Genomic DNA, 17,847 nt, shown 5'->3' with positions numbered 1-17,847 from the left:
TTTCCAGAAAATGAGTGACAAGTGGAGCAGTGAGTACTTTGCAGTTAATTCTGCTCTTATGTTGTATTATCCGTTGTTTGACCATTTGGGTGGTCTGGCCAATGAGTTCGTCTACAATGGCCATACCCACCAGCTATCCCACCATTCTAACTGCAAGACCCAAAATGTCATCTACGCTATCCGTTGTCCATGTGATCTTATCTACATTGGCCAGACCGACATTACCCATCAGAGGGGGGAACATGTCAACTCTACTCAATAGAGCAGAATGGAAATGGATTGCACGAGTTGACTCTGTCAACCATGGGCTAAATACTCTTGATGAGTGGACAAACACTATCTCAATCTAAGCACAACACCACTCTAAACAGCCCCCTGCTTTGTACTCTCCAATTCTTTCTCAGCACATCATCGCCCTAACTGTGTATTGTGTATGGGACTGCCTTGTATTTAACCGGCCGGTTTTATACCTTGTAGCCCCATGAATTGTATCTGACCTCCATGTTATAATGAAATACTCTTATAATCTATGAATTGTATCTGATCTCCATGTTAGGATAAAATACTCTTATAATCCATTAATTGTTACACTGCGAACCTGTTCTGCCCCGTTTCTCTAGTCCAGTGATTTGTACTTAATCATCCGGTTTTAAACCACAAATGATCACATGTAACCCCCAATAGGATACTGTGTTTTCCTTGGCGTGATTTGTCATACCAAAATGTAATGTAACCATGTACATTTAACTTTGTGTTTGTAATGCCGATCATGGCATGAACTACCCCGCCTCCCCCGTAATCCCAGCTTACGTCCACCTGACACGCCCCTCAAATGTGTCAGCCCTATGTGATCTGTCCCGCTATACTTTCCTCTCGCCTTCCGGCTTGTCAGTGCAACCCTGGTAATGCTGCGACACGCCCCCTTAGCTCTAGACCAGTCAGGGCTTTCCTCTAACCGACCGCTTCCCGCTTCACTACGTTTCCTAGACAACGTTGTGACACGCCCCCCTCCCGGCCTCGCGCGTTCCCGGGTTACCGCCCCCAGCCCTTCACTTCCTGATTTAGTTACCGGCGTCTCCCAGACACCGGTAGCTGCAGCATTCACTGCCTGGAAGCCGAACCGCCAGATGAGCCCTTTCTGCCGTCTGCCGCCCTGCTTAAATCAGGTAAGACCCTGTACCCAACGACCGTAGCGGTCCTACTGTAGACTCTTTCTCGTCTACTGCCGCTATCGGCGCATACTTATTCCCACTTCCTTTTCCCCTCAGGCATAGCAAGTCCCGCCGCTGATCCGATAATTCTTCGATCAGGTAATTTGACCGATCCAAATAACTAGGTCTGTATCTATTCCTCCTTATGGGTAATTGACCATTGCATATTCTTGCCTCCCCACAGTCCTTGACTTTGAGCGACCACCTGGACTTCCTATACCCAGACACAATTTCCTGGGTATTATTGTAAGTGTTTTCCTATCTTAACACCCGTCACCTTCTATCACCTGTTTCACCGCAGTTACCCAATTTACACACTATAGCACTTGATCACATGTAAGATAGCCCTTAAAACCTTCTCCGCCCTTCTAATACCTGTACCACAATTTAGTCACCCCCTAATTACACTTGACTACTCCCGGTCCGGCCACCACTGCCATTGCACCTCATACACACCATGACTCTCACTAACCTGCAGGTAACCCAAACACCAACCCACCTGCCTCACTCCCCCCCCTCCGCCCTTTCCCTCCCTCCCCCCGTTTCGAACCAGGTCCTCCCGCTCAATCTGCCCCTTCTTGCCCACAGCACTGTTCCCATCGACAACCCTGTCCTGATGACGATCCCGAGTTAAAGGGGATCGAAACGCCGTCGACTGTACAGCTTGAATGACACGACACAAACCACGTTTTGTGCTTCTACTCAAATAATTGTATTCTAAATAATTACAACTTGTTTTAAGAAGCCATTACTTGATGTTAATAATTTGTTTCTTGCGCCGTCCACGCTGCTGTTTTTTAGCACTTGCACATTCACTATCACCAACTGTATATAGCACCTTGCACCAAGTGTCACTGGGTTGTCACATGATCCACTCTGTACAGTGCTGTCTTAACTGTATTGTCATGTGAGACTTTCCTGTTGCTTCTTGGTAAACAATACCACTTCTGTTGAAAATTTATTGACTCCTTGGTTCTTTCCTTTCCAGTAATGCATATTGCATACACTACTAAAACTGTCTCCGAATAAAACCTGTTGGGAATTGTTCTTGCTTACATGTTACAGTGGTAGGCAGGTCCCTCCTCGTTGTTCCTCAACATCAGAGCACGGAGCAAGTAAGGGTAACATGTGTTCATGGGGATACAAAATCCTATCCCGTAGCACTGGTACTACTGGAAGTAGATAACGACCCCCACCTTAAGAAGGTGGGTGTAATCCCCTCCCTACCAGAGGCGGTCATAATAGGGACTGACCACCCGAAGTTTGAGACTTATCTGGAGGGAAAAAGAGGAAACACACAGTCATGGCTTCAGGACAACTCATTTTCTTCCATAGATCTAGCACACTCAGACCCCATAGCCACGAAAAGTAGGAGAGAAAGACGTATAGAAAAGAAAGACTTCCTCCATTCTCAGGTACCTCGTACCGCTCTTCCTTTTTCCCTTTCAGACACCGACGGAACAGGGTACTGAAGCTTCAGAACCGCCCAACAAGAGGATGAGTCACTTACACATGCCTGGGAACAGGTCCACGTGCAACCACCAGAGCAGGTAGGACCTTATTTCATTATGAAGAAGGGGTTGTTATATAGAGCAGAAAGGAAAGACTCCCATATTAAAACTCAGCTTGTGGTGCCATCCCTTTTTCATGAGCATGTCCTTTTGCTAGCTCATAATAACATAGGGGAGGGACATTATGGGAAGGAGAATACCCTCAAATACCTGCTAGAACGATTTTACTGGCCCGGAGTGTATAAAGACGTAGCCAAACATTGCGCAGCTTGTGTGAGGTGCCAGTACACATGTCCAGGAGGAGTCCAAAAAGCCCCCCTGTAAACCCTACCCATAATTGACGTCCCTTTTAAAAGGATCGGAATGGACCTCGTAGGACCCCTGACACCCTCAGCTAGAGGTCATTGCTATATATTGGTCATAATTGATTACGCTAGTTGGTATCCAGAAGCCTTCCCGTTGTCAAGCATGACCTCCTCGGCTGTAGCTCAAGCAATGATCACCCTCTTCTCTAGAGTAGGCTTCCCCTCTGATATACTAACAGACCAGGGGACCCCTTTCGTCTCTCGAATGATGGGTCAAATCTGTAGCATTCAAGGGATTCATAGAATCCGAACATCAGTCTATCATCCACAGACGGACGGTCTTGTGAACCGATATAACAAAACAATCAAAAATCTGCTCCGCAGGGCGGTCTCAGAGACCGGGAGGGACTGGGACCAAAAGCTACCCCTGGTCCTTTTTGCCTTACGAACCCATGAACAAAGGTCCACAGGATTTTCTCCCTTCGAATTACTGTTTGGAAGGAAGCCAAGAACCCTGTTAGACATGGTGGTTGAACAGTGGGAACAGGAAGATGAGGAAGGGAAGCCCTTGTTGAGATATGCCACAGACCTTAAGACCTCTCTGACAAAGCTCTGGGGATTGGTACACGATAATATGCGGGAAGCACAAGAAACACAAAAGAGGTACTATGACCGTAACAGCAAACTCAGGGAGTTCCAACCAGGAGATAAGGTCCTTATATTGCTTCCCTCCACAGAGGATAAACTATTGATAAAGTGGCAAGGACCATATACCATAGAGAAAAAGGTAACACCAGTCACTTATAGTGTATTTTTACCCCATCGTGCTACAGGTAAACAAATATACCAGGTCATCCTGTTAAAAAAAATGGGTAGAAACCCCACCCTCCCCAGGGGTGACAAGCACAGCCTTATTGGTCTGTTCCTCCCCATCAATAGACATACCCCCCTCACCAGTTCAGGAGCCCTCTGACCAGCCTGTACCTACCGCAGAAGTGTTGACGGGTACTCAGAAAACCCAGATTGAGGTCTTGCTAACAACCTTTCCTGGTCTATTCTCTACCCGCCCAGGACTAACCTCCTTAGTCCAGCATAGGATAATATCCCTGGTCCCTGACACTGTAAAACAAAAACCCTACAGGATCCCGGAGGCGCGTCGAGAGGCTGTAGAAAAAGAAGTGTCCGAAATGCTACAAGCAGAAATTATAGAACCATCCCAAAGTAACTGGTGCTCTCCAGTGGTATTAGTGCCTAAACCGGACGGCAGCATACGCTTCTGCATTGACTTCAGGCAAGTAAATGCCATCACTAAATTCGACACATACCCAATGCCTAGAATTGATGAGATGGTAGAACACCTTGGAAAAGCTCGTTACATGTCAACCCTTCACTTAACGAAAGGGTATTGGCAGATCCCGCTAGCCCCCAATTTCAAGGAAAAGACAGCATTTGCTACCCCTTCAGGCCTGTATCAATTCCGAGTGCTTCCCTTTGGGTTGCATGGGGCACCACCAACCTTTCAAAGGTTAATGGACCACCTCCTAAAACCTCATCAAGCATACGCGGCAGCTTATCTTGATGATATCGTGGTCTTTAGTCAAACCTGGGAGGAACAGTTAGAACACCTGAAAGCAATCTTTTCTGAAATACAGGGCGCTTCCATTACCATCAACCCAAAGAAATCACTTTTAGGCACGAATGAAATACAGTATTTGTGCTACACCATTAGTGAAGGACACCTAAAACCACAAATAAACAAAGTAGAGGCCATACAGTCCATTCCTAGGCCGACCACAAAAAAAGAAGTTCGCTCCTTTTTAGGCTTTATAGGGTACTATAGGCGATTTATACCCAATTTCTCTGCCATCGCTAGTCCCCTTACTGATCTTCTGTCCAAGGCCAGTCCCACACGCTTACGTACATGGTATGCAGTCCAAGAGAACAGTTTCCAATCCCTCAAACATGCTATGTGTACCGCTCCAGTAGTAAGGTGTCCTGATTTCCAACGTTCTTTTGTGCTTCAGACGGATGCATCGGGCCATGGGTTAGGGGCCGTCTTGTTCCAATCTGACCATTCTGATGAGCTCAAACCTCTGTTGTTCATCAGCCGAAAGCTACTCCTGAGGGAATCTAATTTCTCGATAGTTGAAAAAGAATGCCCAGCAATCAAATGGGCCATAGAATCCCTGCAATACTATCTGTTGGGTAGGCAGTTCTTTGTCCTTACTGACCATGCACCTCTGACCTGGCTTGCTAAAAACAAAGACACCAATGCTTGCATTTTAAGGTGGTTCCTCGCCCTGCAACCTTTCTCATTTCAGACATTGCATGTACCTGGTGTGAAGCAGAAAAGTGCGGACTATTTGTCTCAGTACCCATCCTCTGAATGGCCCCATCGCCCATTCCTATGGGGGGAGATCTGTGAGGAGGATCGGGAAACCACCAAAGCCGACAACCGGAAGTGGAGAACAACGGGCGAGGACTCCCAGACCAGACCGGAAGCCGCCAGCGGTCTAGTTCTGTGTGGGGACGTTGGAGCCCAGAAACAGAGGAGGGACGATAAAAACTCACCACCAACGAAGGAGGGGTGGCACAGTCAGAACGCCGTGACCTGGAGTTCAGCGGGAGACAAGGAGCCCATCGATCAGGAAGGCAGAGACCAGCTGTCGAAGGAGGCCAGCGGAGGCAAGCCACAGGACGGACCGACTCCCGAAGAGAAGCTGCCGGAAGAGCCAAGCGGACGTCCCAGAGGGAGAAGAGTGCGAAGGAGACCCACCCAAGAGTGTATACGGCGCACATACCCGGCGGCTCAAGGAGGGGAGAGGACGCCCTTGGTCCGGACGCCACGGCCTTGTTGACGGGTCGTGGCCCAAGGCAAGTGCCATTAAGGGGCGCATTCTGGTTGGGTTGGTGGGGTGGTAAGGGGTAGCACTGATATTGCCGGCCTCCCTCCCTTGCACACCCTTCCCCTTACTCTTTAGCCTTTTTCCCTTTCACACGTTTGGTGATGGTAGCACACTGTGGCTGCTAAAAAGACAGGTGTGATTAACCCCGGTCCCTTTCATTTTTTTGCTCTCTGCCTTCCTTGGAGCCTGACGAGGAGAAGTAAAAAACAGAGCAGCAAGTCCAAAGACCTAGTAGAAAAAAGAAGTAGACGCTCTGCCCTGACGCCGACACCCTACCTTCCTCATCAGCTGTTTTTTTTTGTTTTCATTTCTATAACCTTGACTAATAGAAACTTCTCTATAAAGAAAATAGACCTAAGACCTGAAATAAAAGGTACTTTGGAAAGAGTCTAAAGACGACCCGTTCCTTTTTTCTCTTGTTTTCTCTTCTCTGTTGCGTTGGACACTCGGACCGCCTACAGCCACCTTCAGGACCGGCTCCTTCTTGACGACTGGAAATGCACAGAAGTCACACCGTGCTGAAGAAACCCTCAGCAGACCCCACATACCTCGAGAACTACTGCCCATCTCTCTCCTCCCCTTCACGGCAAAAGTCACTGAGAAGACCGTCAACGCACAGCTAACAAAGTTCATCGCAGACAACTCCATCCTCGACCCCTCCCAATCTGGATTCTGCAGCAACCACAGCACAGAGACATCCCTACTCGCCGGCACAGATCACATCTGCACGCTCCTCGACCAAGGCCACACCGCATCCCTGATACTACTCGACCTGTCAGTCGCATTCAACACTCTCTACCACCGCACACTCGCTCCAGACGACACAACGCTGGCATACAAGGAACTGCCCTTGACTGGTTCCGCTTGTTCCTTACCAGCAGAAGCCAAAGAATCAGACTGCCTCCCTTCCTCTCCGAACCCATGGAAACCAAACGCGGAGTACCCCAGGAATCGTCACCCAGCCCAACCCTCTTCAACATCTACATAACCCCCTCGCCACCATTGTCAGACAGCGCAGCCTCAGCACAGTATCCTACGCCGACGACACCCAGCTCATCCTCTCCCTCACCAATGACCCCACCACCACCAGAATCAACTTCCAGAAAGGAATGTAGGACGTCACAGCATGGATGAGCAAGAGCTACCTGAAGCTCAACTCTGAGAAAACAAAAGTCCTCATACTCGGAACCACCCATCAACATGGAACAATACCTGGTGGCCCAGCGCACTCGGAAGCCCTCCAACCCTCACGGACCACGCCAGAAACCTTAACATTGTACTCAACTCCTCCCTCTCCATGAACCAGCAGGTTAATGCTGTTGCATCCAGCTGCTTCAACACCCCTGCATCATCCGAAAGACCTTTAAATGGATCCCCCCAGAGTCAAGGAAGACACTCACCCATGCACTCATAAACAGAACACTGGACTACGGAAACGCCCTCTAGGCCAGCATCAACAAGTCCCTACTCTGCGTCCAGACGATACAGAACACCGTAGCCAGGCTTGTCCTCGGCATCCAAAGACACTAGCACATCACCCAACACCTACAGAACCTCCACTGGCTCCCCCTTGAGAAGAGAGTCACTTTGAAGATACTCACCCACACCTACAAATGCTATCACAACACAGGACCTCAATACCTCAACGAGAGAATTGCCTTCCACGTACCCAAAAGAAACCTCTGCTCCATCAACCTCGTCCTTGCCGAAACCCCGCACATCCGCAGAGCCAGAACAGGGGGAAGAGCTTTCTCCCACATCGCAGCCAAGACCTGGATGAACTCTCTATCGACATCAGACACGCCCCCTCCCTGGACACCTTTAGGAAGACCCTCAAGACCTGGCTTTTCGACCGAACGGAACTGCGTTCCCCCAGCGCCTTGAGGACCTCACGGGTGAGTATTGCGCTTAATACCACCTGATTGACGTGTAGGTGCAGTACTGCAAGCTTCGCCTAGAGGTCCCTAGTGAGCATCAAACGTTTGGTCACATATGGTACTCTCATAATGCAATGCATGCAAGTCAGTACCATGAGTACATTCGAATAGCTATGCCATATATATAATTAATAGCTTTGAAATGTGTCAAAACAATTATTATATTAATTCCAATTAAGTTGTACTCTATGTGTTATGTTATGTTATGTTAATAAAGCTTGTAAAGCGCACTGCTACCCTGAGGTGTCCTGGAACTGGGAGATGCCTACTTGGTTACTGGACAGGAAGGACTATTTCAGGAGAAAATCTAGGTGTTCAGCTCCCTTCTAAAAGGAAGGAGCTCGGTTGCACTTCTGAGGTGGAGGGGAAGGCCGTTCCAAACCTTTGCGGCGCATTAGAAAAAACTTCTGCCCCCTCAATTGGCTGTTTTAACCCATGGAATTTTTATTTGTTTTGCATCGGCCGAGCGCAATGCTCTGCCGGGAACAAACCACTGGAGATGTTGTCTCATGTAAGCAGGACTAGCTCCTTTTAGGGCCTTAAATTCCACGTGTTGTTTCACCGGAAGCCAGTGGAGGCTTCGAAGTCCCTTCTTCACCGAAACAAACCTTGGGGTGCCATAAGATGACCCTGGCTACTGCGTTTTGCACGACCTGAAGTCGATTAAGGTGTCTTTTTGGGATGTTAAGATAAAGGCCGTTGCAGTAATCAAGTCGGGATAAAATGAGAGCTGTGACTACTGTTCTGAGGCAGTCTTCAGGACGGAGAAATGTAATTTTCCTCAAAATCCTGAGAAGATGGAAACAAGAGGAAGCGACTCGGCTAATCTGATCCCCAAAGGAAAGTATCGAATCCACAATCACCCCCAAGTTCTTCACCTTAACCTTAGGCACTGGGGCCGGGCCCATGATTTCAGGCGGATGATCAAAGATTTGAGGAATTGCCAAAGATGATCACCTTAGTTTTCCCTGCATTTAGCTTGAGGCAGTTTTCTGACATCCAGCTTGCGATGGCTTGCATGCTGTCATGACATACCCGACCTGTCTCAGCCCCTTTGCCCTTCTGTATTGACAACACTATTTGTGTGTCGTCGGCATAGGAGGTCAGCTGGAGCCCAAATGATCGTATAAGGGACATATGGAGCGGATGAAGGGAAATATATAGAAGGTCTAATATAAATGTGCAATGTGTATGTGCAGTACCGTAAGGTGTGCCTAGGTGTCCCTAGTGAGCATCATAAACTTTGAAGATATGGTAAATCCACCCTACCCATAATGCATTGCATGCAAGACAGTACCACAGTACATTCAATATATACAATTGCCTGGTTTCACCTTGTAGATGCCTGGTTTCACCTTGTAGATACCCAGGAGGGAACATCTCACAGGGAAAGCCAGGACGGGTTCCCCAGCGGTCTATAGCGCCAGGATGCCTCCAGGTAGCAGTGCGCTTTACAAGACACACACACACAATTAGTTGCTTTGAAATGTGACAAAATAATTATTACATTAATTCTGGATTAGGTTGTACTCCATGTGGAGCTGATGAAGGGAAATTTATAGAAGGTCTAATATAAATGAAAGATGTGCTAGTGAGTAAAGTAACCACTACCAACCTTGTTTAGGACTAAGTGAGTGTACTGTTTGAAAAAGAAAATAGTGCCTTGAGGTTGTAATTAAAACATAGTGCGTAACAACACATGTAATAGGGAGTGTCCTCATGAGGGGATACAAAAATAGACAGGGAGGTACTAAGGAGGGACTTCAAAGCCTACTGACCAATAAAAAGCCACCATTTACAAAGAACAGGGACAGGAGCCAATGAAAAAGATGGGTGGGTAGTTGGCGTAGCTTTTTGCACATATCCTGAATACAGCATATCTCGAAGAGACAGCGCAATCGCTGCCTAGGCGAGACGATGGGCGGGACGTAGGCGGAGCTTTATCCACTTATGCTGAATACAGGATGTCTCGAAGAGACAGCGCAAGCACTGCCTAGGTGAGACCTAAAAAACAAAAGTGGGGGGACCAATCTAGTTAATCAGTATGCAAGTGACATCACTACCTGTGACATCACGGCATGTGACATTCCGGTATGTGACATCTCAGCGCGTGGCATTACAGCATGTGACATCACAGGAAATGGCATCATAAAAAGTGACATCAGATCTTAAGCCCTCACATATATATTTAACATGTCTATCATGACTACATTAAAGAAAATATTGAGTATACAGGGAACCCTCCTGATTTAGGCAGAAGATTCACACTTTTTTAAGCTACACATTAAACAACGTTGCCTTTTTTCAGTGTAAACTTCTTCTACCCATAGTGTTTTACAAGAAAAAATAGTGATATTTAAATTATTACAATGCCTCCTCAGGGGTAGTAAGCATTATTTAAATGCTATTTATTTTGCGTAAATACTGGGAAAGCCCAACACATCTGACATTCTTACAGTGCATGCATATCTCCTAAACAAAGCCTGAACAAAGTGAAAAGCTGACTCTCCTAAGTACGTGTGAAGTGCTAACAAGATGTGAGCCTTTGTTTCCCCTCTGCTGCTTTTGCTTCAAGGTGTGAGGCTCCTGACTTTTCTCAGCCAGGAAACTCCAACAAATGGAGGCCTGTTGACCCCTCAGGTTCCACCTTTGTTATGGTCCCAGCAGGAGTCTGAACTAATTAAAGCCCCCTCCCCGCCTGCACGTTGTTGCGATCGAAAGCAGACAACAATGTTCAGGCGCTGCTTATTGTGACCTGGTGTTTGCAAACTACACCGGGACGCATTCAGCATATTTTTCAGTGGGGTCCAACTTCTTGGCATGGTGGACGTGTCCACCATGTGAAAATAGTGGGTGGACGCCGTCTACCCGCGTGTACCCTCGACTTGTGCCCTGGCTGTTGTTGATGCTATCTCGCATGATGAAGCACCTAGGCAGGATCAGGGATGGTGTTAAACCTCAAGGTATGTGGCAATATGTCTCTAGACAGCACCAAGATACAAGTTCAATAAATATCATTTTAAGGAACTACGGGCCCCATGCATCAAATTAAAAACTGGTCGCAAATCTGCCCCTTTGCGACTAGTAGTCTTGCATTTGGGATGCATCATCCCAAATGCAAAAATCACAATTTAAGGATTCACACAAATTGCGATTACTTAAATTGCGATTGCATTTAAGGGATCGCAAATTGCGATTTCTTAAATGCAATGCTTTAAGCAAAAAATTATTGCGATTTCGCTATTAGGAATCGCATATTACCATCAAACTAAAGTTGATGGTAATTTGTGATTGCTTTGAAAAATGCACTAAAGTGCATTTTTCAAAGTCACATTTTACACACACACACATGCCCTTGGGGCATGTGTGTGCGCAACGTGTGGAAAATGGGAAATTTCAGGGGTGCAAAAGGGTATCCTCTTGGAACCCTTGCACCCTTGAAATTGCTTGCGCAATTTGCGAGTACCTATGGATTACTCGCAAATTGTGCATGCAATTCTCATCAATTCCTATGGGCCTATAGCACCAGACACCTATAGAAGGCTTCCACAGACAGCCTGGAACTTTGCTCCAAATTCAGCATTTAAACTTCAAGGGAATCATTGTTTGTAGCACATTTGTATTGAGCCATTGCTTGCCGGCTGATCGCAAAGACATGAGCAAGAGAAAGCAGTCTATGCCAGGGCCAGGGGGAGGGGGGGGCGGTGGTGACAACCCTTGACTCTTTTTTGGCTAGGGCAGTAAATGTCTTGTCAAATGAAATCGCCCTGACCGAAAAAAGACTTTCTTTGGAATTGAAAAATCCACCCCGAGCACGGTACCATCTACCCTAGTCCATACAGTGCAAAGCGAGTCGGTGCCTTCTCTGTTAGTTGTCTCCGATCTGTTAGATGAAAACAAGGGCAACCAAGGAGAAGGTGTATCTATGCTAGAACCCCCAGTAAAGAAGAAAATAGGCTGAAGTGGAGGCAAGAGAACGGCACAGCAGTCAAAACAAGCATTTACAATGCAACAGTCTCGCCTTTGAAAAAGTTAGAGCTATTGGCATTGTAAATGACAACATTTTTATTTATGTGTTGGTTTTGAAAACAGATAAATAAATGCCATTGTCATTTACAATGCCAATAGCTTAATCTCTCGCAAATGCCACACACAAACACACAAACCCACACAGAGTCCCACACACATACATACCTACAGAGCCACACACAGAGCCACACACACAGTCACATACACACACACAGCCACAGACACACTATCTATCCTACTACTGCCACCTCTCAACACACATGCATTCGAAACATGCACGTGTTCATGTGCTTACTCGTACTTGCAATATTTTTTATATTTTATATAGCAACTAGCAGCCCGCCCCAGCGTTGCCTGGGGCAGAAGGGGGCTGGGGGCAGCATTTCCGGATTGTGGCAGCGTCGCCCGCCCCGACATTGCCCAGACCGCCTCCCGCCTCCCGCCCCCCACCTGCCTCCCGCCTCGCCTATGCTTTTGCCTTACCCCGCCCGCTCCAACATTGCCCAGACCGCCTCCCACCTCCCGCCCGCCTCCCGCCTGCCTCCCGCCTCGCCTTTGCCTTTGCCTTACCCCAACCATCCGACATTGCCCAGAACGCCTCCCGGCCGCCTCCCGCCTCCCGCCTCCTGCCTCTGCCTTTGCCTTACCTGAGCCGCCGCTCTTCCCTCCGGACTTCACCGCAACTCCACGCTGCTCGTCACCGCTCCTCCCCGCCTGTCGTCATCACGCATGTTGCGGTCATCGCTAGGTCGCGGCCAGTGCTACGTCGCGGCCGGCGCTACTTTTAGGGGACTACTTTGTTTTTAAAGTTTAATTTTTTAATTTACGTTTTTTTTAATTTTATGCAGCCTATGTCCATCTACACACCCTGAGGATTACAACAATGTATTGGGTGTGTGGATTGGTGCTGTGGTTCCCGAGTTTACCTTGCCAAAAGGTTTCTGTTCTCTCTTTATAATAGTAGTATAGATATGAGTTTGTGCAGGTAGTAGCTTGATATCACATACATATATCAGATGTATAATGTGCACTTTCATGAAATATCGCAAACAGATACTTTTGTAAAGACATGCTGCATGTTATACCTAGAGTAACCCACAGCTGCCTATATTTGTGTGCGAGTTTGTGTGTAGTAACCACTCTCAGTGTGTGTTTTTACAAACGTGACTAAAGGTATATACACAAATAATGAAATTTAAATACGGGAATAATGTTGCAGCATTATATACAAGGCGTAGTAGCCATGTGTGTGACAGTGTATAGTGGGACATGCACTTGACATACATATTTACGTACTTCGTATTACACGTAAGGCATGCTTTAAACATGCAATGTTATAAAAGTGTTAAAGTTCGTGTAATGAAGGCAACCCATGCATGAACCTAGAGAATTTCGCAGCTCTGTTCGTTTCCCACGTACTGTTTTTTCTGGGACTCACTCGTAGCACTATAAACCACTGTCTGGTGTGCCAGTATGCAGAGGAGCGAAAAGCCAATACTGTGAAACGTGTTAGACAGGACATGGGTCTACTTGCCAGATATGCTCGAGTCCCTTCAGTACGTGCCCGTATTAACCGCTCGCCCGACCCTTAGGTGCAGGAGTTACTCAATTGGACTACAACCTACGCCACATACTGCGCTCAGTGCATGTGAACTCTTTCTGGTGCCTCCGTTAGCCAGCCCTCCCTCTCGCTTTGGAAGGTAGCTTATTCCCTTTTCCATGAAGGACCCGATATTCTCGTCCTGCGCTGACTGACTCGTGTACCAACTGCTGAGAGATCATTCTCTAAAGGCACTTGCACCATAAAAGGTCCCCAATCCAACTTTTTTACGTCCTCACTGGCCACTTTTAGCACCCCAGGTGCCCATCGTTAACCATACTTCCGGTCTTGACCTGCTAACTTCCAGTTTCTGTGCCGCCACGGCGGGCAATTTGCCACGAACGCTTCCCTGCAGCAGATACTAGCTGTAGTCGACTCGGGCGCAGCTCCGCCAACCGAAACCGTCCGTGTTCGTTTCACAAGCCGATTCCACCAATTGGAAGAAACGTCACATTGAACTCCAAGAATTGTGACGAATAATAGATCGCCATGCATCAGGAAAGCCGGCCATATACCAATCAGCAGATCTACTAGCTGAAGGGGGCGGGCCGATGCCTGAGCAGGGATTTGCGTCCGTTCGTCTGAGAAACGTCCCTCTTGAAATGGGTCTTTTTACCGGCGTTCGTAGAGAAGCAGAGCAAGCAGCGCCATCTTCGAACGGTTCTAGTGGTCCAATTTATCGCAGTATGAGTTTAAATACAGCGCTGACCTCACCGACTTACTCTCAAGTTAAAACTCGAATAACACTTTTTTTTTGCCTGGTTCTACGTCATTGTTATCGGCCAAAAAATAATTCTACATACAGTGGACTATTTGTCACGAGTGACTATTTTACGTATGAGAAGTACATTACAACCAAGTCCCTCAACCCACACATTAAGAAACATCGTTTTAGTCTATTTTGCTTAGTTGCCAAGTTTTCAGATTGCTTGCGTGTGACATTTCCATTCTGGCAGTCTACTTATGAGGAGTGACATTCAAGGACCAAAATGTATGATACTTTCTCGCCAGTAAAACCGAGCAAATAAAGTGCATGGAAACGGATCAATATCAGAAATTACAACATTTTGCGTAATAAGAAGCACCCGTGGGAGCACAGGGAGGAGGCTGCGAGCAAGCAGCGGAGCTGGCACAGACTGACGGAAAAACAGCCCTGGAAAAAAAAAAAGGAAACACCCACAATGGCCCACCTCTGAATGACAAAACAAAGGTTACGGGGCTTAAAAAAAACACAGAAACGCCCACGAATCTGCTCCCAGAATGATTGCCACATTTCTCTTCCAATGGCTAGCCTCCATTTATGGAGCTAGCCAATGGAAGAGAGAGGCGGGTTCAACCCCAGTATTGGAAAACAAAATTTCTCGAGCTGCGCGACAATACTGCGGTGTACGCCAGTCGAGACCTAAAAACAAGCAGAATCCACCATCCCTGATAAAGTTAATGAGGGCTTGAGCCAAATCATAAACAGTCTTTCAATAAAAATAGAAGACATTTTAAAGACACACTTATCTCCCAATATTACAAGGTTGGATAAGCTAGAACTCTTACTGTGTCAGTCAAATGAGTGCTTTAATAACCATACAATGGATAGTATGGGGGCAGAACTGGTGGGGTCAAAGGGTCCTTTGGCGTCGGAGGGTCGTGACGCTAAAAGACACTCACATAGTATGGGAATGTCAACTACTAAAAGCATGCATACAGCACACGGGACGACCCAGCAGTCAGTTATCAGGCCTAGTATACAAACCCTAGATAGGACTGTCCTACAGGGAAGAAGGGTCATTCTAAAAACAATAGGGCTGAAGGAGTTACCCGAGAAGTAGCCCTGCACAAATCACTAGGGGCTGTGTCAAAGGAAACTCGGATGACCCACAGGATTGAGCCTAGTGGCCCAAAACCCTCTAACCCTATTAGCCCGCTGGGACAGAGAACTGATGTTCCACATTTGTCCCCCGAATCAGCCCCTCTAATGACTGTCCTAGTAGGTGTTCCTTCTCTGCAGGAGAATTTCAACGAGACAACAATAGATTTAATACACAAGGTAACACACTGGCTGGACAAATCACTAATAAATTATGGTCGATCTTTTGCCCCCCATGTTATCATGGCTAGAAGAGTGCATTGGGTGAGAAAAGCCACAAGTAAAGACAAGCGCGGAGATTGTATTGTGGTTAACGTAACTCCCCCCTTATATGCAAGCACCATGATAAATGGCCAGAGAACGGACCAACTTAGTATTCCAATAATTCACTGAAGCGAAGGTTCAAGAATCCATTCTTTATTCAGATCTTCCAATGTGAAACAGACGAGTGTCCGCCCCAGACACATTTCGATTGCCACAGTGATCTTGATCACCCGACGCGCTGGTGACGACTCACTCGACAAATACTCAGTGCAGCCAATAACAGAGTAGGCTTGGTCAAAGGTCAGTGCAATAGCTATACAAGACATACTCCCATACAGAACGTGTGCAAATGAAACCAACTGTTCTAATAGTGCAACACAGTTCATAAAGTACTTCAATATATAATCTAAAAACAATACAAAATTAATAGCCACCATGGATAAAATCTTGGATGGATAAATATCAATAAATATTATATTAAGACAAAAAACGAATCACTAACTACCACATGTGCAAAATAACAAAATTGATGAAATTTGGATTGCACTGAAAACAACAACAATCTAAGCACACCTGTGTGCTCAAAATTACGGCAAGTGCCCAAAATTGCTTATGTGCAAAAAATATATCAGTCTCATAACACAAGTAAATATCAAATTAAGTTGTCTTTCTAATGTAGAAATACATCCCAAATTACATCACAGGCGTAGAATGGCTCAAATCTAAATCACATCAAACATTATAAATATGAAGTACAAATAGGCAAATGCTTCATACTACAAGCATGTGCAAAGTGCACATAAAGCAAAAAAAAACACCCTAGTGAACACTAGTAAATATTGAGCTGTGGGGGCTCTGAAAAAAGGCGCTAGCAGTCCTAAAAAACCTAAACAAAGGTCAATATTAAAGTGCTAATACCTAATAATTATAAAGTGACGGTGCCTTTTGGATACAGTACGTATAAATACAGTACAAATTCATAAATACAATTTCTATTCGAAGAATGTAAATTTTAGGATGGAACATCTATGAGGAACAGCGTAAGAGACAGTGAGTCTGGGCACATTGGCAGCTCGAATGGCCAAATGTGCATGGAGGAACAGTGTAGTTAGATGTTACTATAAATAATTGTGTAAATCCTCACTGGTATTAAGCCCGTTGGGCATCTTAGTGTTGTGTCAAAATAAATGCAGACTCTGTCACAGCTTCCTTTCTCTGTTGCCCCCTCGTATTGAAGGGGGAACAGCCCCAATCACTGAATATTTCAGGTCACTGACTTTGTCTCTGATGAATGGCTTTGAAATGCTGAGCAACCGGATAGTTAGGGTCAGAGTTCATTATTGCTAGCAAGTGCTGCAGTATTCTGTTGAACACTGGTAGCTTGGTACTGCCTATGTACTTAAGATGACATGTACATTTAAGCAAATATGCAGCATATTCAGTGCGACATGTATAATGTTCTTTTATCTGTATTGGAATGTCACTGAGAGCTGTTAGATATTCAGACATATTGACCCCAAACTTACATGACCGGCAGGATGAACAATTGATAAAGCCTGTTTCGGAAAGCCAAGTGGATTTAGAGGTCAATTGGGGGCGTGATTGCACCAGGGCATCCCTCATTGAGGGCGCTCTCCTGAAAATAATAGCAGGGAGAGTAGGCAACAGTAATTTTAATGTTAGATCAGTGAGCACAATAGGCCAATAGTTGTAAAAAAAAATTTAATTCAAATTTGATATTCCTGTTTACTATACGTAGTAATAAATCTAGCAGATTGTATGTCACTGTTCTATTCAGCAAGTGAAGACTGAACCATCAATTCTGAGTTACGTTCTCTTTTTGTCTTGAAATAGTACTCACGTGATAGGGAATCGGCCTTATCAAAGGCCAATAATAGATGCGGCATAGGCTAAGAAATTCGCCATCGGGTATACTGCGAATGAGATGAGGGGGATGCGAGCTGGTTGCATGTAACGTGGAGTTACCCGCTGTACTTTTCCTATGCAATTTTGTTTGAATATGGTTGTCAAAAATGTATATCTCCACATCTAGGAAGTCAACCCTCTGTTCATTTATAGTGGCTGTGAAATGAAGATTCAAAAGATCCTCATTAATGGATGTTACAAATTGTAAAACTGCTTGCTCAGTACCTTCCCATACAATAAATACATCATCTATGTATCTACAATAGTATTTTATATCGGTGTCCCAGATGTCCTTGT

The sequence above is a fragment of the Lissotriton vulgaris genome, chromosome 5, assembly GCF_964263255.1.
Source record: "Lissotriton vulgaris chromosome 5, aLisVul1.2, whole genome shotgun sequence".
In the NCBI taxonomy this organism is placed as follows: domain Eukaryota; kingdom Metazoa; phylum Chordata; class Amphibia; order Caudata; family Salamandridae; genus Lissotriton; species Lissotriton vulgaris.
This window is presented reverse-complemented; position numbering follows the sequence as displayed.